This window comes from Bufo bufo, chromosome 6, assembly GCF_905171765.1.
Source record: "Bufo bufo chromosome 6, aBufBuf1.1, whole genome shotgun sequence".
NCBI lineage: Eukaryota > Metazoa > Chordata > Amphibia > Anura > Bufonidae > Bufo > Bufo bufo.
Genome location: NC_053394.1, coordinates 382,497,860 through 382,525,315, shown reverse-complemented (window position 1 = coordinate 382,525,315; position 27,456 = coordinate 382,497,860). Strand labels below are relative to the sequence as shown.

The following is a 27,456-nucleotide window of genomic DNA, read 5'->3' as shown; positions in this document are numbered from 1 at the left end:
ATACGTTTAATAGTCGCCCCTGCCCCCCATGCATGTAGCAGTGTAGTTTTGCCGTCATACGTCATATGACTGAATATTTAAGGACCTGCGAACTGCTAAAACCTGTGATCAGTTGTTATGGCAACCTAGAGTAGGACCTGCTAGCTTCTATTGGCTAATAAGGGACATGTGACCATGTAAATGGCAGTTCGGATTTAAGTGAAAGGCTTGCTGCATTCTATTGGCTAATGCAGGTCATTTTTTGGGGAATATCTCAGGAATGGTACAGTAAGTCCTAGAGAGCTGAGACCCAGTCTAAAACCTTCCTGGACATCTGATGTACCTGTGTGCCAAATTTGGTGAAGATCAGTCCAGTCGTTTGGTCGCGCATAAAGAACATCCAGACAGACAGATGTCTAAAAAGACAGACAGAAACTCATTTTTATATATATATATAAGAGACTAGCAGAAGGACCAGGCTTTGTATGGGTATATTTCATCTATTTCATTTTATGTTTCAGTGTGTACTAAAAAGATATCAACAGTTTCCCCCATAACAGTGACCTCTACAGTACCCGCCCCTTTAACAATGACCTCCACAGTGCCCGCCCCTTTAACACTGACCTCTGCACTGCCTGCCCGTTTAATAGTGCCCGCCACTTTAACAGTAACCTCCGCACTACCTTCCCTTTTAACAATGACCTCCACAGTGGCCGCTCCTTTAACAATGACCTCCACAGTGCCCGCTCCTTTAACAATGACCTCCACAGGGCCTGTACCTTTTAAAATTGACCACCCCTTTAACAGTGACCTTCACAGAGCCTGCCCCTTTAACAGTAACTTCCACAGTGCCCTCCCCTTAACAGTGACCTCCACAGTGCCCGCCTGTCACGGATGTAGTAGGGGAGAACACCAAAAGACAACAAGACGGAAGGGAAAAGACACTAGGCCTCACCGCTAGGGAAGGAAAAGGGTCACCACCTATGAAACCCTGCTCCTGGCCCTAACTCCTATCCGTATGGGCACCTCTCGATGGTAGAGATGCCCATACACAGGAACCTAGAAAACCCTGGTGGCCCTCAGATGCCCTAGACTTATGACAGGGCAGAGACAAACCGCTCCTTCCCTGGTGAAGGAACCAGTGTCTCACTGAGGCCTAAGTAAACAACAGAGGGGGGGGGGGAGGAATACAAAACACAACAAGCGGAACACTTAACTTCTAAGGATGATGGATGATGGATGATCAGGACTTCAACTAGAACCACACTCCAGCTCTTCCAACACCAAATGAAGCTATCCAGAGCAAGGAGTGATGGGTGGAGTCCAACTAAATAGGGGAAGGTAAAGGTCACATAATCCACACCTGAACAGGAGGTGTGGACATACAAGCAACACACAGACAAAGTGAAACCAAAAGATGCTGTCAGATCACTAATGAGCAGATAATCTTTCAGATCTTCTCAAACCTGTCACCGGTGTGACACCGCCCCTTTAGCAGTGACCTTTACATTGCCCGTCCCTTTAATAGTGCCCGCCGCTTTAACAGTGACCTCCACGGTGCCCGCCCCTTTAACAGTAACCTCTACAGTACCTGCCCCTTTAACATTGACCTCCACAGTGTCCACCCCTTTAACATTGACCACCCCTTTAACAGTGACCTCCACAGTACCCGCCCCTTTAACATTGACCACCCCTTTAATAGTGACCTTCATAGTGGCCGCCCCTTTAGCATTGACCTCCACAGTGGCCGCCCCTTTAACAGTGACCGCCTCTTTAACTGTGACCACCCCTTTAACTGTTACCTATTGGCTGATAAAGGACATGTGACCGTGTGTATAGTCTATTTATAGCTGTGTTGTTATGAAAACCTGGATAAAATAAATATGAACTTATATTGACTGACACACGTCATATGATTGAATATTTAAGCACCTGCAAACTGCTAAAACCTGTGATCAGTTGTTATGGAAACCTGGAGTAGGATCCAAGAGCTTCTATTGGCTAATAAGGGACATGTGACTGTGTAAATGGCAGTTCAGATTTAAAGGGGTTCTGCACTTTGTTTAAACTGATGATCTATCCTCTGGATAGATCATCAGCATCTGATCGGCGGGGTCCGACACCCGGGACCCCCGCCGATTAGCTGTTTGAGTAGGCAGCGGCGCTCCAGCCGCGCCGCGGCCTTCTTACTGTTTACCACAGGCCGAGTGACGTCACGACTTGGGTGGGGCTAAGCTCCATTCAAGGGAACGGAGATTAGCCACGCCCAGGCCATTGATACTAGTCGTGACGTCACTCGGCCTGCGGTAAACAGTGAGAAGGCCGTGGGGCTGCTGGAGCATCTGATCGGTGGGGGTCCCGGGTGTTGGACCCCCGCTGATCAGATGCTGATGATCTATCCAGAGGATAGATCATCAGTTTAAGCAAAGTGCAGAACCCCTTTAAGGGAAAGGCTTGCTGGCTTCTATTGGCTAATGCAGGTCATTTTTGGGGAATATCTCAGGAATGGTAAGTCCTAGAGAGCTGAGACCCAGTTTAAAATCTTCCCGGACACCTGATGTACATGTGTGCCAAATTTGGTGAAGATGGTCCAGTCGTTTGGTCACGCATAAAGAACGTCCAGACAGAAAGACAGACAGAAACAAATTTTTATAATATAAGAGATAAGGAACTTCGATAGTGAGGAATTTAGCCGAACTTTAGGATTTTTGGACCCCGGACCCGAACCCGAACATTTCAGTAAAATTTTGGGTTCTGGTTCGGTGTTCGGCGCTTTCTTGGCGCTTTTTGAAAGGCTGCAGAGCAGCCAATCAACATACGTTTAACTGTGTGCCCTTAGAAGCCATCAAAGCCATGCCTACTAATGCCATGGCTGTGATTGGCCAGTGCAGCATGTGACCCAGCCTCTATATAAGCTGGAGTCACGTATCGCTGCACGTCACTCTGCTGTTACTAGTGTAGGGAGAATTATGTACTGAGACTTACCGCAAACCGACATCCACCAACAGCCTCTTAAGGTGGGATAGTTATCACCCCCCAAGTTTGAAAAAAGGCATAACGAAGGGTCAATACTTTCGTATACAAAGGAATTGTTCTTTACTGCAAACTTTTAAAACACAAGCAGGGGACCTTCGGACTCATTCTCCCAATGTGGTTATCCATCAGAAACCCTCAGGGACGCCTTTCACCATTCACTGGACAGAGATAGACACACCCTGTTGTATAACATCCCAAGTGTAAAACGTGAGGATGACGACTTGCGTATCATTGGTACATTTGATGAGCAAAACCGTTGGATAAAGGGCATTTTGAAACAATATTGGTGGATTCTGCGATCGGACCCTTAAATTAGGAGATCTCATCCCTCCACGACCACTGATTACATACAGGAGAGGGAGATCGATTGGTGACCGGCTTATGCATAGCCACTATGTGAGACCACGCCCAAGTGGTACCTGGATGGACCGCAAACCCCTTGGGACCTTCAAATGTGGCAATGGGTGTATTTGCTGTCCTTTTATTCGTAAATTATCTACTTTTTGCAGTGTCTCTACTAATAAAATTTATCAAATTAGGGACTTTGCAAACTGTAAGACACAGGGTGTAGTCTATCTCTGTACATGTACCTGTCCTCTCAACTATTTTGGGAAGACTAAAAGGGAACTTCGACGGAGGGTGGGCGACCATTTGAGCGACATCAATCATTAACAGGATAAACCCATTGCTTGACATGTTACTGAATTCCATCAGGGAGACCCTAGAGCTATTATTTTTCAAGTCATTGAGGTTGTACGTAAATCCGCTCGTGGCGGTGACTGGGACAAACAAATTCTACGTAAAGAGGCTCAATGGATCCACCGTCTCAAAACGGTGTCTCCCTCTGGTCTAGATGAACAAATATCTTTTGCCTGCTTTCTCTGAGAACACACCTCTGCGTAACTACTTAGGTGTTTAATTTAGGTCTAGTGCGTTTTATTGTCATCTATGGGGATTCGTGGGTTATTGGTTATTACATCCTTGGCCCCCGTTTATATTATCCTCTTTCTATACATGCATACCCTCTGTTTTAATTGTCCCTCTGGCCCCTATTATAGGTTGTCCAATTGCATCATAATAATCTAACTAATAATGATATTGACTCCATACTACAGTACATGCCTCTCAGCCCCTCAGGTCATGGTATATACTTTGTCCAATGTTGCGCCTTTAATTTGAGTAGTAATTCCTCTTGCCGATGTGCAGTGCCTGTGGAACGCTATTTGCGTTCCACATACCGGAAGTACGTCAGTGGTGGAACGCATTTTGCGTTCCAAATACCGGAAGTGATGTATAGTCACTTCCTGTTTTTTATTTTTGAGCGGCGGCACCTGGAAAGTGGCGTTTGCATAAAGGTGACGTTTGGATTTATGTTTGCATAAAGGTGCATGGTCAGTTTGGACATTCCTTGCACCTGTTATCATCTAGGCGGCCAGTATCTGGGACATCACTACCAATTTATTACTTGTCCCCTGAGGAACCTTCGCTACCTGTTAGGGAAACGCGTCGGGACGTCATTTAATATGTGGTCTTTTTTTAGGGACATACAGGGCACATTAGGGTGAGCCATCGATTGAGTGGGGTCACCCCTTTCGGGGCGAGTGCTCCACAGCTAGGTAGGGAGACCCCTAGGGATACTGAGGGATATACCTTACCAGACCTTCACTCAGCTGGCTTCAACTATACCACCTCTGCATCTTTTTAGTTGTTACCGGCATCCAGGTGAAAAGGAATTTCTTATCATCGACTATTGACATCTTTCCACCCGTGATCACCACTAATCCATACCTGGGTACCGTGAGTAAACTAGCACATGGCTGCCAAACAGTTATATCTATTCTGTTAAGTATGTTTAGCCGTCTGTTACTATAGGATAGGTTATCAATTCCTAACATCAGGTATCTGGTTGTTTTGTTACTGGTGCCCTGTCCCCCTCTATCCATTCAGATGTGTCTCTATGTATCTAGCTATCATTGTTAGAGATACCTTTGGATTGATTACTAAATCACGCCAATCTAGGTGGATTTTTCTTTATATCTTTACACATATATGCACTATTTGTTTTGAGGGAATTTCTATTTTATTATCGTATTTAATAAAAGTTATATTTTAAGGGTAATTTACTTCTGTGACCTTCTAGTGTAGGGAGAGGATGCGGCTGGTGATTTCAGGAAGAGAATAGGACTGAATCTTTGTTCAAAACATGAATCTAACTCAGTGATCCACATACATTTTGTTGTGTGGGTGCGGGGCACAATTTTTTTTATCCTGCCCTGAGCCCAGTGACCGAAACAAAATTACTTTTATAAGTCAGTTAGGTGGTCGGCGGAGGCGGCCATTTTATGCAAGCTCAGTGCACCAGCACTGCATCTGAGCTTTTGTGACATTGAAATCAAAGCTTAAAAAACAGCACTAATAATCTGGTTGTAAAAAATCCCCCTTTTTTGGCAATATACATTTGGTGCATTTGCAGGATTAGTCAGTGTGCAATTTAAACTAGAAATACAGCCATAATTTTCTGGGTTTTTAAAAACACACTTTTTTGCCAAAATACACCATTTTTCTGGCCTTGCAGCATCAAGACGTTTGGAATTCCAGGGTTATATACTGCTGTCATATTCAGTTATTAATCAAATACCCATTTTTGGCACAAATCTTTAATTGCAGCCTAGTGTGAGTCAGGGCCTGTGAGATACACCCTTTAAATACAGGGGTTCTATTCAGGTATTTGAAATAAAGGCATTTTGGGCGCAAATCTTTAATTGCGGCCTAGTGTGGGTCAGGACGTGTGAGATACACCCTTTATATATTTGGGTTATATTCAGATATTTGAAATACAGCCATTTTGTGCACACATCTTTAATTGAGGCCTAGTGTGGGTCAGTGCGTGTGAGATAAATCCTTTAAATACAGGGGTTCTATTCAGGTATTTAAAATTCAGCCATTTTGGGCACAAATCTTTATTTTTATTTATTTTTTTAAGAATTTAATATTGAATTTCCTTCTTATTTTTAACCCCCCCATCCCACCCTCCAACCCCCTTTTTTCCGCGGAGCTACTGTCGTTGCCTTTTCATTACACCTAATGTTATCATTCCCAATTGCCCCATATCCGCAACCAGGCTACCTTTTTCCCCGCTGTTTGGGCAAGGATATGTTCATATTGCTTAACCCTGTTCATCCGTTCCCTCCACTCCTGAAAACTGGGATATTTCGTGGTGCCCCAATATTTAACTATTATTATTTTGGCCAGGGCAATGCCCCGAAACCAAAGTATCTGATCAATTTTATTTTTATCTGTCTCTGGAAGAGTGCCCAGAATAACGTATTCAATACATGCTGCATACTTCATAGGGGAGCTGTCCCATAGTTTCCGGAATATTTTAATCCAGTAATCCTTTATCCCTGGGCATTCCCACAGCAGGTGTTTGTAATCTCCTCTGTCTTTACTACATTTATAACAATTCTGTTCTCTGTCATTGTAAATGGTATGTAATAATGCCGGAGTGTAATAGAGACGGTGTATGATTTTCAAAAGGATCCATGCATGAGCGGGAGACACCGTCGATCTTTTAATATTTCTGTAAACGATATTCCACGGAATGGGTTCCCCATTTTGCAAGTCCTTTTCCCATTTAACCTCACCTCTAAATGTGATTTTTTTAGTGTATTTAAGTTTAAACTTTGCATAGATGTGCGATATAGATGTGTTAAAAGTCATATCCTGACAAAAATCCAAAAAAGTGTTCTGTACAATATTCAAATAATTCTTGTTCTCCGTGTAGTGTATGGCGTGTCGTAGTTGTTCGTATCGGAATTTATCCATAAATCCTAATGTAATGTCTGGTAGGATTTCATTAAGGGGCTTAATCTGTCCTTTATGAAAAACCTGTGCAATTAAATTTATCCCATATTTTCCCCAATATTCCACATCGCCCAATTGCATAACTTGTGGAAGGTGTACATTCCCCCATAATGGGGTATACTGGACTGCTTGGGAGACTCCAACCATCAATCTAACTTGTTGCCAAATGTACCCAAGCATTCTACCGAATGGGTTCAGTGTTCTTCTCTTCTCCATAATGCCAGCTTCAAGGATATGAAAAAGATCCTCCCAGGGTCTACAATACTTCCCAAAAATAGGCCGAATGCATTTATTCTTTCGATTCCTCACACACCATCTCAGTTGGGCAGCTATATAATATCCTTTAAGAAAAGGGATAGAGATTCCACCCTCTTCTTTATACAAATATTGTATCTTGATTCTAACTCGTTTGCGCCCCCATATTAGTTCATTGAATAGAGTCTCAAATTTATTAAAGAACTTATCTTCTATCGTTATTGGGCTAGCATTAATTATGTATAGTAACATTGGTAGTAGCGACATTTTTATAAGTGCTACGATTAATTTGTGACAAGGGGAGTTTTAGCCATGTTTTAATTTTTTCCTTAACTCTATCTATTATTGGCAGTATATTTAATTCCATATAGTGCTCCAGTTTGGTCCCTATCTGGATACCTAGATATGATAAGGAGTCTACTGGGGTCAATATGTTAACCTGAAATTTATAGTCAGGCGGGAACGGGCGTCTTAATGGGAGAAATTTAGATTTTTCCCAGTTTATCTCATATCCAGATAGGGATCCAAATTCGTCCAGGCTATCCATGACCCTGAGCAAGTTCATATATCCTCTCCCCAGGAACAGTAGCATGTCGTCCGCATAAAGACTTATTTTGTCCGCCTCTCCCTCGCACCCAAAACCTAGTATTTCCCTATCTGCTCTAATTTTACATGCCATTGGCTCCAGGAACAACGAGAAGAGCAGGGGGGAGAGGGGACATCCTTGGCGTGTTCCTCGGGTCAAGGGGAAGGGGACGGAGTGTTCACCAATGATTCGGACCCTGGATACCGGACTTTGATACAGAATACGAACCCATCTGGAAAAATATTCGCCTATTTTAACCCGAGACAATAATCTCCAGAGGAAGGGCCACTCCACCCTGTCGAAGGCCTTAGCGGCGTCCAAGGGCAGGATGGAGCAGTCCTCCCCCTCCCCCATCTGGACGTTCAATAAGGCCCTCCTCACGTTGTCCTGTATATTCCTTTTGGGGATAAACCCGGTTTGGTCTGCGTGGACGACTTTATGGATAACTGTTTTTAATCTATTCGCTAATAATTTGGCGAGGATTTTATAATCTGTGTTCAACAGAGAGACGGGTCGGTAAGATGTAACTAACAGCGGGTCTTGCCCTTTTTTAGGGATTAATGTGATGGTAGCTTCCATCCATGAGGGGGGTAGGGAGACAATTATCCACGATTGGTTTAGTACCTCCAGCATTCGGGGGAGCACAGTTCCTTCGTGTTTCCGATACAGTTCAAATGGGAAACCGTCCACCCCAGGGGATGTATTACCCTTAATAGATTGCAACGTATTTTGTAGTTCAATCAATTGGATAGGTCTATTCAACCAGTCAATATCTTGTTGGTCAAATTCAGGGATCTTAATATTATCTAGATATTGATCTATTTTTCCTCCCTGATTTTTAGACCCAGCTTGATATAGTGACGAGAAATATTGGGTGAATTCCCTTAAAATATCATCAGGGTCCCGTAGAATGTTTCCTGCCTCTGTCCTAATTCCGGCAATGTTATTGCTCCCCCTTTGATTTTTAACTATCATAGATAGCAGTCTACTTGGTTTGCCGGACTCGCTAAAGGTCCTCAACCCTGAAAAAAAACATTTTATTCTGTGCTTTTTTATATAGATATTGCTTATAATCATCTTGCACTTTTTTAAGTTGAAGTTGTTTTTCTGGGGTGTTTACATGGATAATCTCATTCATTATCTGGCCGAGCAAATCTTCTAATTCCTTTTGGGTTTGAACAAAGGCATTTTTCTGTTTTCTGATTCGTTGTGAATATATACCCCGAAGGTATGCCTTAAGCGCGTCCCAGACCATGTGGATGTGTGTTGAGTTAACATTGTCGCTCCAAAAGAGCTTTATTTCCTCATTAATCTTATCCAAATCCCTTTTTAATGTCATCCAATGGGGATTGAGTTTAAAAATCTTATTTTGTTTTGGTTTAGTGTGGCTATCCAATATTACCATAACAGGGCTGTGGTCGGAAACACTGTGACGTTCATAATTCATTTTTTTAACCCTATTCATGAGCCCGGGGCTGGCGAGGGCCAGATCAACTCGCGACATGGACCTATATGTATTACTGAAGCATGAGTATACTTGCTTATTTCCATAAAGCGATCGCCATATGTCAACCAACGCCATTTCTTTACATATTCTGGATAGCAAAGTACTTGAGCCAGGATTTAATTCATAATTAGTTATTGTAGAGATCCTATCTTTTTTAATGTCCATGACCGAGTTGAAGTCGCCCATCACCAGCACCGGGCACTCCTCTCGTGCTGAAATATAATCCATCAATCTACATAGTACCGTTGTCGTGAAAGGGGGTGGAATATATATATAAAAGCAATGATTCTCCTTTGCCCCTGCCAATAACAGTGAAGAAAAATATACCGTCCCTCTTTATCAATTAGCTGTTCTATTGGTTCATAATCTACCTGTCTATGAACATAAACACTAACTCCCCTGGAGTATACAGAGTAGCAAGAGTGGTATTCGTGGGAGGCCCATCTCCTTCCGCCGAGCGCCGCCACTTTTTCACCTGTAAGGTGTGTTTCTAGCAGGGCCACTATTGCTGGTAGATGTCTAGAGACCAAATCAAACACTGCACACCTCTTAATTTTATCCGCAAAACCGCTGATATTCCAACTCATTATTCTTGACATTTTTTTTTTTTATTGATCCCACCTAACCTTGAAGCAGCGCTGGGCGGAGGGGCAAGGGCACCCCAAACGAGCACCCTCAATACCTCGACAGTTCCCCGCGGAAAAAAAGTCCCCCCTCCCACCTCCCCAAACACCACACCCATTCTGACCTACGAGTCGCAAACTGTGACTCATAGGACTCTAACCATAGACTATCCCCCCCGCCGTCAACCCCCCCAGCTTCCCCTCAATGCATCGCTGGCTTATTATTTAATGCCCTTTAAGTCCATCCAATCAGCTGCATCGCTTGGGTTGACGAGGAATTGAACGGTTTCTTTATATATGACCCGTAGTTTCGCAGGGTACATCATGGAGTATTTTAGTTGCGCTTGTATTAATCTCTTTTTTACATCCTTATATTCCCTTCTTTTATCTTGCGTAACCTTAGAAAAGTCCGGGTATATCTCTATACTGGCATCGTTGTATTTCACAGTTTGTATCTCTCTTTTCCACCTAAGGATATAATCCCGCTCTCTTAAGGAAGTCATCTTAATTAATAATGGCCTTGGTGCTGACCCTGGTGGAGGTTTTCTGATAGGAATGCGATGTGCTCTCTCCACTGTGAGTGTTACCGCTGCCTCTGCCGTTATTACATTATTTGACAGCCATTTTTGGATAAAGCCCCTGGGGTCGTCTTTTTCTTCTCCCTCCGGAAAACCCACCAATTTGAGATTGTCTCTCCGGGATCTGTCCTCCAGATCCGCCATTTTTTCCTTTAGTGCCTTATTGTCGCTTTCTACTGTTTCTATCCTTTTTTTGATCTGGCTGGATTCTTTTTGCAGCTCTGTAGTCAGAGTTACGTACTCTTTGACACGTTGCCTCATTTTGTTTAGGTCGTCTCGAATTACTGAGATATCGGTCTGCACTGCTGCCACCGTCATTGTCAACGTGCTTAATGATTGATTAGTTGTTCTGACTGCCTCCAATATACCCGCTAATTTGCGATCAATATTGTTCATCTGGTTGTCTGCTTCAGATGCTTGGCTTTCTCCCGCCCTATTTACAGGGTTCCCATTCTCTTCATAATCCTCCATTTGTGGTATTTGTTTCTGATTACTCCTCGTCTTAGTTAATGGAGGTGGGGATTTAAGATATTTATCTAACTGTGTCCTTACAGTGCCCCCTTTAGGAGAGGATGTTCCAATGGACTTTCTGTTGGGTAGTTTGGGGGCCATTTTTTTTTTTCCCTTTTTTTTTCTTCTTTTTTCCCTTTCCCCTTCCCCTTCCCCCTCCTACTTTCCCTCTCTTGCGCGGTTGCTTTCAGAGTAAGTTTTATGCAAATCTCTGTTTTTCTAAGACGCCAATAATAAATGTCCTGTAACACAGAGAGGTAATTAAAGAGTCTTACATATCCTCGATCTCCTTGATTCTTGAGACCGTAGTTTCCTGGGTGCCGGAGAGCTGAAGAGTTGGGGTCTCCCGATGTCTTCGGCACAGTCTGCCTACGATCTTCAACGGCCCTCCAACAGCTACATGGGGCACGTATATTCGAGGGTCCGGGGCTCAAAGAGATGACAGAGCAGTTTTCAATATATAAACAAGACAATACAAAGTCCAGAAACGACACAGAGATGGCACTAATATATGCTAGTATAGCACCCAGGGCAGAGCTTCACAGCTGTATAGCAATCAAAGCCGTTCCACAGATGAATCCACTACGGCCTGTTAAGCGGCTTAGAATAAAACGACAGATAGTTAACGGGGCAGCAGTGATAAAAGCGGGTAGCAACCTTTCACAGTCAGCCAACTTCAAAACAGCCCAGCAGGCAGGGCAGACAAGGCGGACAAAGCAGCACACAGACGACCGCTCCCAGCCGACAGCACAGAGCAGACAGGGTTCCCAAAGACAGAGGGGCAAAGAGGACGACCACTCACTGTTCAGTTTCACAGCACATGTGAAAAGTGTGGAGCCTGGAACAGCTTATAGCAGGTATGGACCCCGGACGACCAGCTTCTGAAGTCAGCTCAATGAACGGAGCAGCAGTGCCCTGTACAGCATAGGGCCAGTCCGGCGAGACCAAGGGGCATAGCGGAAGGTGCCTCGGCGTCTTAGCAGAGGGGAGGGAAGCTCAGCGATAGCTCAGCGGCGGCATCGAGGGTCAGGGCTGAAGCCGGCGTTAGGGGCGGGGCGGACCGCTGCACGCACGTTGCTTACTTCATGCTGCCGCGCCTCCCGAGCAGTATAACTACCCCACAAGTGACCCCATTTTGGAAAGAAGACATCCCAAGGTATACCGTGAGGGGAATGGCGAGTTCCTAGAATTTTTTATTTTTTGTCACAAGTTAGCGGAAAATTATGATATATATATATTTTTTTTCTTACAAAGTCTCATATTCCACTAACTTGTGACAAAAAATAAAAACTTCCATGAACTCACTATGTCCATCACGGTATACCTTGGGGTGTCTTCTTTCCAAAATGGGGTCACTTGGGGGGTAGTTATACTGCCCTGGCATTCTAGGGGCCCTAATGTGTGGTAAGTAGTTTGAAATCAAAATCTGTAAAAAATGGGGCCCACTTGTACGGGGCAGAGTTTTTGTATTAGGGTTGTCCCTTGCTGCAGCGCTGGCCAATCGTAGCGCACAGCTCATAGCCTGGGACTCCCAGGCTATGAGCTGTGCGCTACGATTGGCTAGCGCTGCAGCAAGGGACAACCATAATACATAAACTCTGCCCCGTACAACAGAGGGAGCTGCACACACCGGAGCCTATACCGGGCGAACGGAGCGGCGCCCAGACATACTAGTAAGTGCAGGGGGACCCCTGGGCGCCGCTCTGCCCACTGATATAGTTAGTTTTTTGTTTTTAAACTAGTGAAAGGTCCTTTTTAAGACTGAGGATGGAGAAGGAAGGTACCGCGTCCCCGAGACCCCCTATCCTGTGCACGGCCCTCCCAGACTCTGGGGAAGAGACCAGACCGTGCACCAAACTAATAGTTTCTGGAACACTTCAGGAGGAGCTTCCGCGCGACCCGGGGACAGGAAAAGACACTGACTTAGGTAAGGAGAGGAGGCCTTTTAAACTTCAGCTTCCGTGTTGTTTCCTGTCCAGGGGGCGGGGACACCCTCCTGTTGAGTGCCGTTGGCGAGGCGCCGGGAAAACAACTCTTTCTACAGAAGGGCCTACTATTGAGAAGAAGCTTAGATCCAGTTACCTATGACAGGGATACCAAATCCTAATACCCCGCCGGGATGCAAACATCATTCTCAAGATGTACCATGACAAATCAGGACACATTGGCATGCAGAAGACAGGAGCTACCATTCATAGATAATTCTATTGGATTGGAATGCGAGGAGACATTGAGAAGTGGTGTCGAGAGTGTTGTGCCTGTGCTGTTGGGCGAGGTGAAAGGCATGACCAAAGAGCACCCGTACATCCTATTGTAAGCCAGAGACCATTGGAGATCGTTGCAATTGACCACGTGAAGCTGGAATCAAGTTGCTCGAGCTACACATACGCTATGACCATCATTGACCACTACACCAAATTCGTCGTAGCCGTACCTGTTAAGGACTTGACCGCTAAAACAACTGCAGATGCCTTCTGGAAACATTTCCTATTACCATACGGATGTCCAGAAAAACATCAGTGATCTGCCTTTGAGTCGCAACTCTGCAAAGAACTGTGTTTGCTTTACAATTGCCAGAAAATCATAACAACTGCTTACCATCCCCAAGGTAATGGACTTTGTGAAAAGATTAACCAGACACTAATAGAAATGCTTAGAGCTGTGCCACCTGCTACCAGAAATGATTGGCCTACTCTTCTGCCTCAATTGATGTATACCTATAATAATACCATTCACTGTTCCACTGGGTATACACCTTACTACCTCATGTTTAGCCAACAAGGTAAACTACCTGCTGACCATACTTTCGACGTACAAGTGCCTGATGCCATCAATCCATTGCCAAAAACTGATTGGGTGAGCGAGCACCAAAGACGTCTAGCTGATGCACAAGAAATTGCTCACCACCGGATGGAACATGCTCACAAAAGGCAGCAAAAAGATTATGACCAATCTGCCAAAGCAGAGCCTCTTGAAATTAGTGATTATGTGTGGCTAAAGAACAATCATCGCACCAGCAAGTTGGACAGTAAGTGGGAAAGAGACCCCCTACATCGTTTCAGCTATCCCCAATCCAGCAACTGACACCTATGAGATCACCAGAGAAAACAAATCGCCTCAAATAGTACATCGCAATCGCTTGAAACTTTCTTACAAGGAGAAAGATACTCCAGGAGGAATCCTTCCAGACGAAACTGTTGCAGAGGAACATCAGCCTTCAATTCAAGTGCCTGAACTACTAGTTAAGCCTGTAGAGCCTATGCAGACTGTCGAAAAACGAATGACAGAAACGGATCCTCTAAAATGGTTCATTACACCATGGTTAAACATTGCTGTGCCTGCTCCAGTCAGTACAGTGTCACGTCAGCCAGAGGAACCACCTCAGGAAGAAGTTTCAGTAGTGCAAGAAACTCCAGATGTGCCAAGTCCCCTTGCGCCAAGGCCAGAAGAAGGACCGCCAATTTGCAGATCCTGTCGGATTACAAAGGGACAACTACCTGCTCCTTATACGGAATGCTTACTTCAAAATCAGAGGAGAGTGCTTTCAGCTATTCCAGTTTAATGTGGATTACAATTTCGCTTCTTGGTGAAACTACAGAGCCTGGGTAAGAAACTTCTTGACTTTAATTATTTGCCTTACTCCAAGGACTCTCTACAGTCTTTGTTTTGTTGTCGCAACGTTCAAGCCTGTGCCCAGAGAAAGACTCAAACGTACCTGAGCCTCTGTGTTGTCCATCATCTTTACATACCCTATGCTCAGGGAACTCGTGCCCTGTGAGCCTCCTGACTTGCATCCATGTTTATTATTTCCCCATTACGGACTATCCTGGTTTATTACTATTCCACTGCGCCAGGTCAGTGCCCCTGTTCAAGAAACGACGCCCCTTTTTATTTGTTTACTACCATTCTTGATGTTTGCCTGATATTTACATTTGTGCCTAACCAATTGCTTTTCAGTCTCAAGAAAAAGTATTGTTATGGGTTATGGTACTGTTCTTCATGCCTGCAGGAATGTTCTCTTTTGGTTAAACAAGGTGGTGCATGCAATGTCCCACTACCCACGTGGGTACTGCAAATTCTTAGTGTTATGCTTTGTACGCTTTATATAACCTGTTTTATGCTGCAGTGCATCTTTATGCATAATCCCTGCCTACAGGTGTGTTAGATTCCATTACATTGAGCCTACCACTAGGGGGAGACAACACATTCTATATATAGCCCAGCTCAGGCCTAGTTAGGTGGTCTTCAGTCTTCAGCCATGAGCTGAAGTGGTCCACATCATGCTCAGAACTCTGCTAAGAGTTAGTGGACATCAGCTAGAAGTTTAGCTTCAGAAAAGGATATTAATCCAGAAAACACTAAAGAAACAGAGACCCAAAGGGTTACGGCCATCGCTATACGCACCTTAGGACTTTGGAGTTAAAAGTGAAGGATTTACCAGCCTCACTAACCTGCACTGGGATAACAGGGAACAGCGTAGAAGTCCTCTACCAGTAAGCATAAAACCTATATCATTAATAGCCTGAGAGACAGACATCGCACCTGTGAGCAGTGGACCTCTTGCAGCTTTACCTCTGTCCCTCTTAAAGAGACTGTATTTCATATCTGGATGTACTAGAGACTGTTTTATACTTGGATGTAACCGTTATCAGGAGCAACGTTCTGTAAAAGTTATAAGCTGGATTGCACCATCCTTGTCTCAGTCTCCAATTCCTCAGTTAACACTACAGTAAATGGTTGTACCACCATAAAAGGTACTGGCGTCACGACTACAAGGGACCTTTCCATAGGCACATTAATACAGACCATCAAGGGCACCTCGAACCACCATCTGGCCTGTGTCCCTTACACCAGAGTGTGCCCCAGAGAATTCCTTTGCCGTTCTCATCACTTGTGCAGGCCTGCCCAGGGACGACATAACCATGAGTAACCAGAACTGTATGTACCTCGGCCCACCTAAAGCTCACACCGTGACCTCATATATAATTCCCCTGTTGGTCTGGCTCACAGCAGTAGTCTAAACGCTGAGCCAACCAGTCCACAATTCCATCCTTCGTGTCCTCATAATTATTAGGAGCCAGGGAGAACTGTGGCCAACTACTACTACTCCTGGCAGGTACTGATACTGCTGGTCCTATATACATTCTGACTCTGGGAGGACGAGGCATGGGTCTTTCGTTTTGCACTCTTCCATTTCTCAGACATTTTATTATAAGGCCTATAAATGAAAAGTCAGGGGTTTGGTACATACTGATTATTTAACAGTACAAGCAAAATGGCAAATGTGTTTTTTTTTGTAATTTAACCCCTTCCCGACATGTGAAGTACTACTACGTCATGGAAGTCAGTGACTTCCTGCATTTTGACGTAATAGTACGTCATAGTGATCTGGCGGGCACTGGAGCGGGGCGCGTCCGATCACTGCAGAGGTCCGGCAGTCCATGATAGCCGGGCTCCTGCTGTATCCGCCGGCATCGCTGTAAAAGCTGATGCCGGCAGATTAACCCCTTTTATGCCATGGTCCGCGCTGACCACGATATAGAAGGGGTTTGTGTTAGGTGAGGGAGCGCATCGAGTCCCCGCACTGCTGTGGCAGAGACCCGATGTGTGAGAAGGCAGCCCGATGCCAAGCAGAGGCTGCCCAATGCCTTGCACGGCATCAGGACCTGCCTTCTACGGGTGCCCAGGAGATCCAGCCTCAGGCTCGTCTCCTAAGCAACCTGTTAGTGGATTACACTGAGTCATACATTAACAGGCAATGCATTACAATACAGATGTATTGTAATGCATTGCAGAGGGGATCAGACCCCCATAAGTGAAAGTCAGAAATAAAGTAAAGAAAAATAAAGTAATAAAAAAATTAAAAAGTGTTTTTATAAAAAAAAAATATTGTTTTTAACCACCTCAGGATCGCGTTCCGGAGGTGGCAGCGCTGCGCACAGTCACGCATATATGCGTCATCTCGCGAGACGCGAGACTTCCTGTGAACACGCGCACACAGGCGCGCGCGCTCACAGGAACGGAAGGTAAGAGAGTTGATCTCCAGCCTGCCAGCGGCGATCGTTCGCTGGCAGGCTGGAGATGTGTTTTTTTTAACCCCTAACAGGTATATTAGACGCTGTTTTGATAACAGCGTCTAATATACCTGCTACCTGGTCCTCTGGTGGTCCCTTTTGTTTGGATCGACCACCAGAGGACACAGGTAGCTCAGTAAAGTACCACCAAGCACCACTACACTACACTACACCCCCCCCCTGTCACTTATTAACCCCCTTATTAGCCCGTGATCACCCCTGATCACCCCATATAGACTCCCTGATCACCCCCCTGTCATTGATTACCCCCCTGTCATTGATCAATCCCCTGTAAAGCTCCATTCAGACGTCCGCATGATTTTTACGGATCCACTGATAGATGGATCGGATCCGCAAAACGCATCCGGACGTCTGAATGAAGCCTTACAGGGGCGTGATCAATGACTGTGGTGATCACCCCATATAGACTCCCTGATCACCCCCCTGTCATTGATTACCCCCCTGTCATTGATTACCCCCCTGTAAAGCTCCATTCAGATGTCCGCATGATTTTTACGGATGCACTGATAGATGGATCGGATCCGCAAAACGCATCCGGACGTCTGAATGAAGCCTTACAGGGGCGTGATCAATGACTGTGGTGATCACCCCATATAGACTCCCTGATCACCCCCCTGTCATTGATTACCCCCCTGTCATTGATTACCCCCCTGTAAAGCTCCATTCAGATGTCCGCATGATTTTTACGGATGCACTGATAGATGGATCGGATCCGCAAAACGCATCCGGACGTCTGAATGAAGCCTTACAGGGGCGTGATCAATGACTGTGGTGATCACCCCATATAGACTCCCTGATCACCCCCCTGTCATTGATTACCCCCCTGTAAAGCTCCATTCAGATGTCCGCATGATTTTTACGGATGCACTGATAGATGGATCGGATCCGCAAAACGCATCCGGACGTCTGAATGAAGCCTTACAGGGGCATGATCAATGACTGTGGTTATCACCCTATATAGACTCCCTGATCACCCCCCTGTCATTGATTACCCCCCTGTCATTGATCACCCCCCTGTAAAGCTCCATTCAGATGTCCGCATGATTTTTACGGATGCACTGATAGATGGATCGGATCCGCAAAACGCATCCGGACGTCTGAATGAAGCCTTACAGGGGCATGATCAATGACTGTGGTGATCACCCCATATAGACTCCCTGATCACCCCCCTGTCATTGATTACCCCCCTGTAAAGCTCCATTCAGACGTCCGCATGATTTTTACGGATCCACTGATAGATGGATCGGATCCGCAAAACGCATACGGACGTCTGAATGAAGCCTTACACGGGCGTGATCAATGACTGTGGTGATCACCCCATATAGACTCTCTGATCACCCCCCTGTCATTGATCACCCCCCTGTCATTGATCACCCCCCCTGTCATTGATCACCCCCCCTGTCATTGATCACCCCCCCTGTCATTGATCACCCCCCCTGTCATTGATCACCCCCCCTGTCATTGATCACCCTCTGTAAGGCTCCATTCAGACATTTTTTTGGCCCAAGTTAGCGGAATTATTATTATTTTTTTTTACAAAGTCTCATATTCCACTAACTTGTGTCAAAAAATAAAATCTCACATGAACTCACCATACCCCTCACGGAATCCAAATGCGTAAAATTTTTTAGACATTTATATTCCAGACTTCTTCTCACGCTTTAGGGCCCCTAGAATGCCAGGGCAGTATAAATACCCCACATGTGACCCCATTTCGGAAAGAAGACACCCCCAGGTATTCCGTGAGGGGCATATTGAGTCCATGAAAGATTGAAATTTTTGTCCCAAGTTAGCGGAAAGGGAGACTTTGTGAGAAAAAAATTAAAAATGTCAATTTCCGCTAACTTGTGCCAAAAAAAAAAAATTTCTATGAACTCGCCATGCCCCTCATTGAATACCTTGGGGTGTCTTCTTTCCAAAATGGGGTCACATATGGGGTATTTATACTGCCCTGGCATTCTAGGGGCCCCAAAGCGTGAGAAGAAGTCTGGTATCCAAATGTCTAAAAATGCCCTCCTAAAAGGAATTTGGGCACCTTTGCGCATCTAGGCTGCAAAAAAGTGTCACACATCTGGTATCGCCGTACTCAGGAGAAGTTGGGGAATGTGTTTTGGGGTGTCATTTTACATATACCCATGCTGGGTGAGAGAAATATCTTGGTCAAATGCCAACTTTGTATAAAAAAAATGGGAAAAGTTGTCTTTTGCCAAGATATTTCTCTCACCCAGCAAGGGTATATGTAAAATGACACCCCAAAACACATTCCCCACCTTCTCCTGAATACGGCGATACCACATGTGTGACACTTTTTTTGCAGCCTAGGTGGGCAAAGGGGCCCACATTCCAAAGAGCACCTTTAGGATTTCACAGGTCATTTACCTACTTACCACACATTAGGGCCCCTGGCCCACAGGGCAGTATAACTACCCCACAAGTGACCCCATTTTGGAAAGAAGACACCCCAAGGTATTCCGTGAGGGGCATGGCGAGTTCCTAGAATTTTTTATTTTTTGTCACAAGTTAGTGGAAAATGCTGATTTTTTTTTTTTTTTTTTCATACAAAGTCTCATATTCCACTAACTGGTGACAAAAAATAAAAACTTCCATGAACTCACTATGCCCATCAGCGAATACCTTGGGGTCTCTTCTTTCCAAAATGGGGTCACTTGTGGGGTAGTTATACTGCCCTGGCATTCTAGGGGCCCAAATGTGTGGTAAGGAGTTTGAAATCAAATTCTGTAAAAAATGACCTGTGAAATCCGAAAGGTGCTCTTTGGAATATGGGCCCCTTTGCCCACCTAGGCTGGAAAAAAGTGTCACACATCTGGTATCTCCGTATTCAGGAGAAGTTGGGGAATGTGTTTTGGGGTGTCATTTTACATATACCCATGCTGGGTGAGAGAAATATCTTGGCAAAAGACAACTTTTCCCATTTTTTTATACAAAGTTGGCATTTGACCAAGATATTTATCTCACCCAGCATGGGTATATGTAAAAAGACACCCCAAAACACATTCCTCAACTTCTCCTGAATACAGAGATACCAGATGTGTGACACTTTTTTGCAGCCTAGGTGGGCAAAGGGGCCCATATTCCAAAGAGCACCTTTCGGATTTCACAGGTCATTTTTTACAGAATTTGATTTCAAACTCCTTACCACACATTTGGGCCCCTAGAATGCCAGGGCAGTATAACTACCCCACAAGTGACCCCATTTTGGAAAGAAGAGACCCCAAGGTATTCGCTGATGGGCATAGTGAGTTCATGGAAGTTTTTATTTTTTGTCACAAGTTAGTGGAATATGAGACTTTGTATGAAAAAAAAAAAAATCATCAATTTCCACTAACTTGTGACAAAAAATAAAAAATTCGAGGAACTTGCCATGCCCCTCACGGAATACCTTGGGGTGTCTTCTTTCCAAAATGGGGTCACTTGTGGGGTAGTTATACTGCCCTGGTATTCTAGGGGCCCAAATGTGTGGTAAGGAGTTTGAAATCAAATTCTGTAAAAAATGACCTGTGAAATCCGAAAGGTGCTCTTTGTAATATGGGCCCCTTTGCCCACCTAGGCTGCAAAAAAGTGTCACACATCTGGTATCTCCGTACTCAGGAGAAGTTGGGGAATGTGTTTTGGGGTGTCATTTTACATATACCCATTTGTGGGGTGTTTGTACTGTCTGGCCATTGTAGAACCTCAGGAAACATGACAGGTGCTCAGAAAGTCAGAGCTGCTTCAAAAAGCGGAAATTCACATTTGTGTACCATAGTTTGTAAACGCTATAACTTTTACCCAAACCATTTTTTTTTTACCCAAACATTTTTTTTTTATCAAAGACATGTAGAACAATAAATTTAGAGCAAAATTTCTATATGGATCTCGTTTTTTTTGCAAAATTTTACAACTGAAAGTGAAAAATGTCATTTTTTTGCAAAAAAATCGTTAAATTTCGATTAATAACAAAAAAAGTAAAAATGTCAGCAGCAATGAAATACCACCAAATGAAAGCTCTATTAGTGAGAAGAAAAGGAGGTAAAATTCATTTGGGTGGTAAGTTGCATGACCGAGCAATAAACGGTGAAAGTAGTGTAGGTCAGAAGTGTAAAAAGTGGCCTGGTCTTTCAGGGTGTTTAAGCACTGGGGGCTGAGGTGGTTAAGGAAAAAAGAAAAAAAAAAAGCCCCTTTCACCTTATTTTATAATAAAATAAAAAATAAATAAAAAAACAGCTCTATAAATATATAACATGATCCACCCTGTCCGATAAACACAATAAAAATAAAAAACTTAAAAAAAAATGGCATTTTTGTCACCTTACATCACAAAAAGTGCAACACCAAGTGATCAAAAAGGCATGTGTCCCACAAAATGGTAACAATAAAACAGTCACCTCATCCACTAAAATTCCCCTACATAAGAAAATCGATTAAAAAAAATTAAAAAAAATAGCTCTCAAAACATGGAGACACTAAAACATAATATTTTTGTTTAAAAAAATGCTATAATTGTGCTAAAGTGAAACAAATAAAATAAAAATATATACACGTTAGGTATCGCCGCGTCCGTAACAACCAGCTCTATAAAAATATTGAGCTAACCCCTCAGATGACCATGGTAAAAAAAAATTGCATTTTTGTCACACAAATTGCAACACCAAGCGATCAAAAAGGCGTATGCCCCCCAAAATAGTACCAATCAAACAGATTAGACCCTTCCTAAGGCAATCAGACAAAATATAAAAAAGCTATGGCTATGACTATGGAGACACTAAAACATCATTATTTCGGTCAAAATTTTTTTATTATTAGGTAAAATTTAAATAAATAAGAAAAAGTAGACATATTGGGTATTGCCATGTCTGTAACGACCTGCTCTATAAAAATGTCACATGAAAACACAAGTGGAAAAAGTTCTGAAATTATTTATCTTTGTCTCCTTTTTTTAAAGCACAGAAACCTGACATTTTAACAGGGGTGTGTACACTTTTTATATCCACTATATACAGTACAGACCAAAAGTTTGGACACACCTTCTCATTCAAAGAGTTTTCTTTATTTTCATGACTGAAAATTGTAGATTCACACTGAAGGCATCAAAACTATGAATTAACACATGTGGAATTATATACATAACAAACAAGTGTGAAACAACTGAAAATATGTCATATTCTAGGTTCTTCAAAGTAGCCATCTTTTGCTTTGATTACTGCTTTGCACACTCTTGGCATTCTCTTGATGAGCTTCAAGAGGTAGTCCCCTGAAATGGTCTTCCAACAGTCTTTAAGGAGTTCCCAGAGATGCTTAGCACTTGTTGGCCCTTTTGCCTACTTTGGTGGCTACTTTGAAGAACCTAGAATGACATATTTTCAGTTGTTTCACACTTGTTTGTTATGTATATAATTAGAATATTTCAATAGTCAGATGACTATAATTCCTGTTTCTGGTATTGTGATTAAACTTTTATTTCTTTTTTTATAAACAATATACCACAAAAAACATAAATGTGTTATTAAAAATACATATGGAGGGCTGGTCTTTTAGAGGCAGTTCCTCTGATTTAGGATGAATGGAACCATGTATCACTAGAAGCCAAAGTGCAGGCTATTTGTATCCATCTATATTGATACACTTGTGTCTACCCTGTGTTATACACCTTTGATCCCTAGTGTCAGCCGACACTAGGCCTTATTCATCTAAGCCGCACCTTTATTGGCTAATCCTTCTCCTAAAGACACTTCCCTAAATCGTATATATATATATCCTTAATGGTGATCTCTCTGTCTTGGTACTACCAGTACTCTCCTATTCGAACTAACACTCTGTGGGTTCGGCGCCTGCAGGTGACCTATCCCTAGACCTTTTTCAGCCCTGCCATAATTATTAAAAGGACGTTAGAAACACAGCTCCCCCCACGTCCTTTTAATAATTATGGCAGGGCTGAAAAAGGTCTAGGGATAGGTCACCTGCAGGCGCCGAACAGGCGTTCGAATAGGAGAGTACTGGTAGTACCAAGACAGAGAGATCACCATTAAGGATATATATATACGATTTAGGGAAGTGTCTTTAGGAGAATGATTAGCCAATAAAAAGGTGCGGCTTAGATGAATAAGGCCTAGTGTCGGCTGACACTAGGGATCAAAGGTGTATAACACAGGGTAGACACAAGTGTATCAATATAGATGGATACAAATAGCCTGCACTTTGGCTTCTAGTGATACATGGTTCCCTTCATCCTAAATCAGAGGAACTGCCTCTAAAAGACTAGCCCTCCATATGTATTTTAATAACACATTTATGTTTTTTTGTGGTATATTGTTTATAAAAAAAGAAATAAAAGTTATATTTGAATCACAATACCAGAAACAGGAATTATAGTCATCTGACTATTGAAATATTCTAAATGAACTCCTGGGTTAGTGGGTCATTTGAAACCAGTATTATGTATATAATTCCACATGTGTTAATTCATAGTTTTGATGCCTTCCTAGTCATGAAAATAAAGAAAACTCTTTGAATGAGAAGGTGTGTCCAAACTTTTGGTCTGTACTGTATATATATATATTAGGGGTGCACCGAAATTCCGGCGGCCGAAAATATTGGCCGAAAATGGGCCTAATCCATTTCGGCCGATATTGGTACATATCGGCAGAAAATATGGGGTTTGGGATTTGTGCGGGCGGGCGGTTTACTTTAAGTCACTGCATCTTTATTTTACCTTACAATCGTGACGCTCCAGTAACAACTCTGCAGGCAGAGCGGAGGGCGGCGTAACGTCACTTACTCACGTGACGCGCCTGCTCCGCCTCCTTCATTCATAAAGTGGGCGGAGCAGGTGCGTCACGTGAGTAAGTGACGTTACGCCGCCCTCCGCTCTGCCTGCAGAGTTGTTACTGGAGCGTCACGATTGTAAGGTAAAATAAAGATGCAGTAAGTGATAAGTCTGCTGTGAGCAGCAAGGCCGGGGCTGTTATGGGTAGGGGGATCGGTCTATGGCACTGCTATGGGGAGGGGGATCTGTGCACTGTTATGGGGAAAGGGAGCTGTGCACTGTTATGCCCTTAACAGTGCACATATCCCCCCCTCCATAACAGCGCCACCCACAGATCCCCCTCTCCATAACAGCGCCACCCACAGATCCCCCTCTCCATAACAGAGCCACCCACAGATCCCCCTCTCCCAGCAAAAATTTGTTCTTGACCTGAGGCTACGTCTGTTTACAGTTTGAGGTTGGTTTTACAACTCTTTCTTGCACTGTTGTTTTGTACAATCACTTGTGTATGAGGAAGCACCATGTTATATAATATGATTTATTAAATTCATGAAAAAGAATTATTAATAAAATCATTAAAAAAAAAGTATTTTAAAAGTATTTGGGCAAAAAGGCAGTTTCGGTTTCGGTTTTCGGTCAAGGGCACCCTGAATTTTCGGTTTCGGACCAGAATTTTCATTTCGGTGCACCCCTAATATATATATATATATATATATATATATATATATATATATATATATATTCAAAATCTTTATCAGAAATATATTTGCATCTGCTTAGTTTTATGTTAAATATCTATCAATTGAGGAACAAAGTCATCTGAATCAGAAGGTAGGCAATCTTTATTTCCTGTCGACAGGGAGACAACCAAATATCACACGATACAATGTTGACAAGCTCTGCTAAGCAGCTGTCTGATTATACTACGAGTCCAGGCTTTATATAAGGTTCCTTATGTAAGCAATAAAGAAATAAGCTATAGAATAATAATCTCTATAACTAGGCAGGTTAGTCGATACTTTGCATAGAACATATAACAGGATGTTTCTATAGAATATGACAGGATGATGAGGCAGGATGTTCTATAAACTGTTGACCCAGATGTTCTCTGCAGTTGTGCTTTATTACCCAAGTCAACAGTCTTTACAAAAATCATGTTGTTAACCTTTAAAATGCTATGAATTTCAAAAATAAGTGGAAAATGAGGTTTAACACTGACAAATGTAAGCCTATGTACATGGGAAGGAATAATGCAAGTCACACGTACATACTAAATGGTAAAACACTGGGTAACACTGACATGGAAAAGGACCTAGGAATTTTAGTGAACAGCAAACTAAGCTGTAGAAACCAGTGTCAGGCAGCTGCTGCCAGAGGCAATTAAATAATGGGTTACATCAAAAGGGGCATAGATGCCCATGATAAGAACATAGTCCTGCCACTTTACAAGTCACTAGTCAGACCACACATGGAGTACTGTGTACAGTTCCGGGCTCCTGTAAACAAGGCAGACATAGCAGAGCTGGAGAGGGTTCAGAGGGCAACTAATGTAATAACTGGAATGGGTGGACTACAGTACCCTGAAAGATTATCAAAATTAGGGTTATTCACTCTAGAAAAAAGACGACTGAGAGCAGATCTAATACCTATGTATAAATATATCAGGAGTCAGTACAGATATCTTTCCCATCATCTATTTATCCCCAGGACTGTGATGAGGGGACATCCTCTGCGTCTGGAGGAAAGAAGGTTTGTACACAAACATAGAAGAGGATTCTTTACAGTAAGAGCAGCGAGACTATAGAACTGTCTGCCTGAGGAGGTGGTGATGGTGAGTACAATAAAGGAATTCAAGAGGGGCCTGGATGTATTTCTGGAGTGCAATATTATTACAGGCTATAGCTACTAGAGAGGGGTCGTTGATCCAGGGAGTTATTCCGATCGCCTGATAGGAGTCGGGAACAAATTCTTTCCCCCTAAAGTGGGGAAAATTGGCTTCTACCTCACAGTTTTTTTTTTTTTGCCTTCCTCTAGATCAACTTGCAGGATAACAGGCCGAACTAGATGGATAGATGTCTTTTTTCAGCCTTATAAACTATGTTACATCCTATCAGTCATTCCACTTGACTGCAAATAACTGGCCATTTACAAGTGTGAATGACGCCCCTTTTTCCACATGTCTGGACACCAGCTCTTGTGGGAATCCAGCTCTATTTTTTGTACTTTCACATATAGGCCCCTGTATTTTCAGTTTTACAGGAATGGAGGGTCCCCATACCGATCACAGGCAGGGTGAAATACAGTTTTTTTTGTTTGTTTGTTTTTTCCCCTCACCAAACATTTGTGTTTAGAGGAGATATATATATCTATATATATATATATATATAAATTTTTTTTTTAAAAAAACTTAGTTTCACTTTTGACTGGATCTGTCCTTTGATTACCAATATTCATTCAATACAGGAGACTATGTTTGTTTGGGGAGCTCTCACAGCGGTCCCAATCAATCATCGCTCCAAGCCCTCTGGTAACTGAAAACCAGGCGCTGTTTTATCCCCTGTAAAAAGGAGTATCTGAAGGAATGAAGCCAGTTAGTGACCACTATAAAAACACATAAGGGAGGTCACTAACGGGCTAATCATGAAGATGGCTTCTCTTATATGTGTTTTTTTTTATGTTTAACAAGAGATGATTTATGGTTGAAACATTTCCCACATTTTGAACATGAAAATGGCTTTTCCCCTGTGTGATTTCTCTGATGTATAACAAGTTCTGATTTCTGGTTAAAACATTTTCCACATTCTGAACATGAAAATGGCTTCTCCCCTGTGTGAATTCTCTGATGTATAACAAGACCTGATTTCTGGTTAAAACATTTTCCACATTCTGAACATGAAAATGGCTTCTCTCCTGTGTGAATTCTCTGATGTATACCAAGATCTGATTTCTGGTTAAAACATTTTCCACATTCTGAACATGAAAATGGCCTCTCTCCTGTGTGAATTCTCTGATGTATAACAAGATGTGATTTACGGTTAAAACATTTCCCACATTCTAAACATGAAAATGGCTTTTCTCCTGTGTGAATTCTCTGATGTATAACAAGATGTGATTTATGGTTAAAACATTTCCCACATTCTGAACATAAAAATGGCTTCTCCCCTGTGTGATTTCTCTGATGTATAACAAGAGCTGATTTATACTTGAAACATTTCCCACATTCTGAACATGAAAATGACTTCTCCCCTGTGTGATTTCTCTCATGTATAACAAGATCAGATTTTTGTTGAAAACATTTTTCACATTCTGAACATGAAAATGGTTTCTCTTTTATGTGAGCTGTTTGATGTTTAGCACATCTTCTGTGACTTTTATTCTGTGTTACAGTCTGTGATGAATCAGAAGATCGGACTTGTTTAAAATAATCAAATGATGCATTGTTGCTGTGATTGAATGAGGGTATATCTTGCATATTGGCATGCTCTTCAAATGTATCTCGTGTGATACCATAATCATCTACTTCAAAATCTGAAGATACCAAATGTTTCTCTAAGTTCCTGGTACAGTCATCTGCCAAGAATAAGACACATTTTATTATTGATGAATAACATTAAAATTGTATTGAAGTTTTATAACTTTTCCATATAAGAAATCTACAGA

The 27,456-nt window shown here is 42.9% G+C and overlaps 1 protein-coding gene, 1 long non-coding RNA gene and 1 pseudogene across 2 annotated transcripts in view; 1 reads left to right on the top strand and 2 right to left on the bottom strand.

Annotated features, from left to right (window-relative positions):
• The window catches only part of LOC121003519, an 869,303-nt pseudogene that overhangs the window by 236,447 nt on the left and 605,400 nt on the right, over positions 1-27,456 (bottom strand).
• LOC121003546 (zinc finger protein 22-like) overlaps positions 1-27,456 on the top strand; it is a 717,821-nt gene that overhangs the window by 429,333 nt on the left and 261,032 nt on the right. The window lies entirely within an intron of this gene.
• LOC121003593 lies at positions 25,949-26,314 on the bottom strand. Its single transcript, XR_005779535.1, has 2 exons — positions 26,204-26,314; positions 25,949-26,162 (listed from the first exon to the last, which is right to left on the bottom strand). It is a non-coding gene; the product is annotated as an uncharacterized LOC121003593 (long non-coding RNA).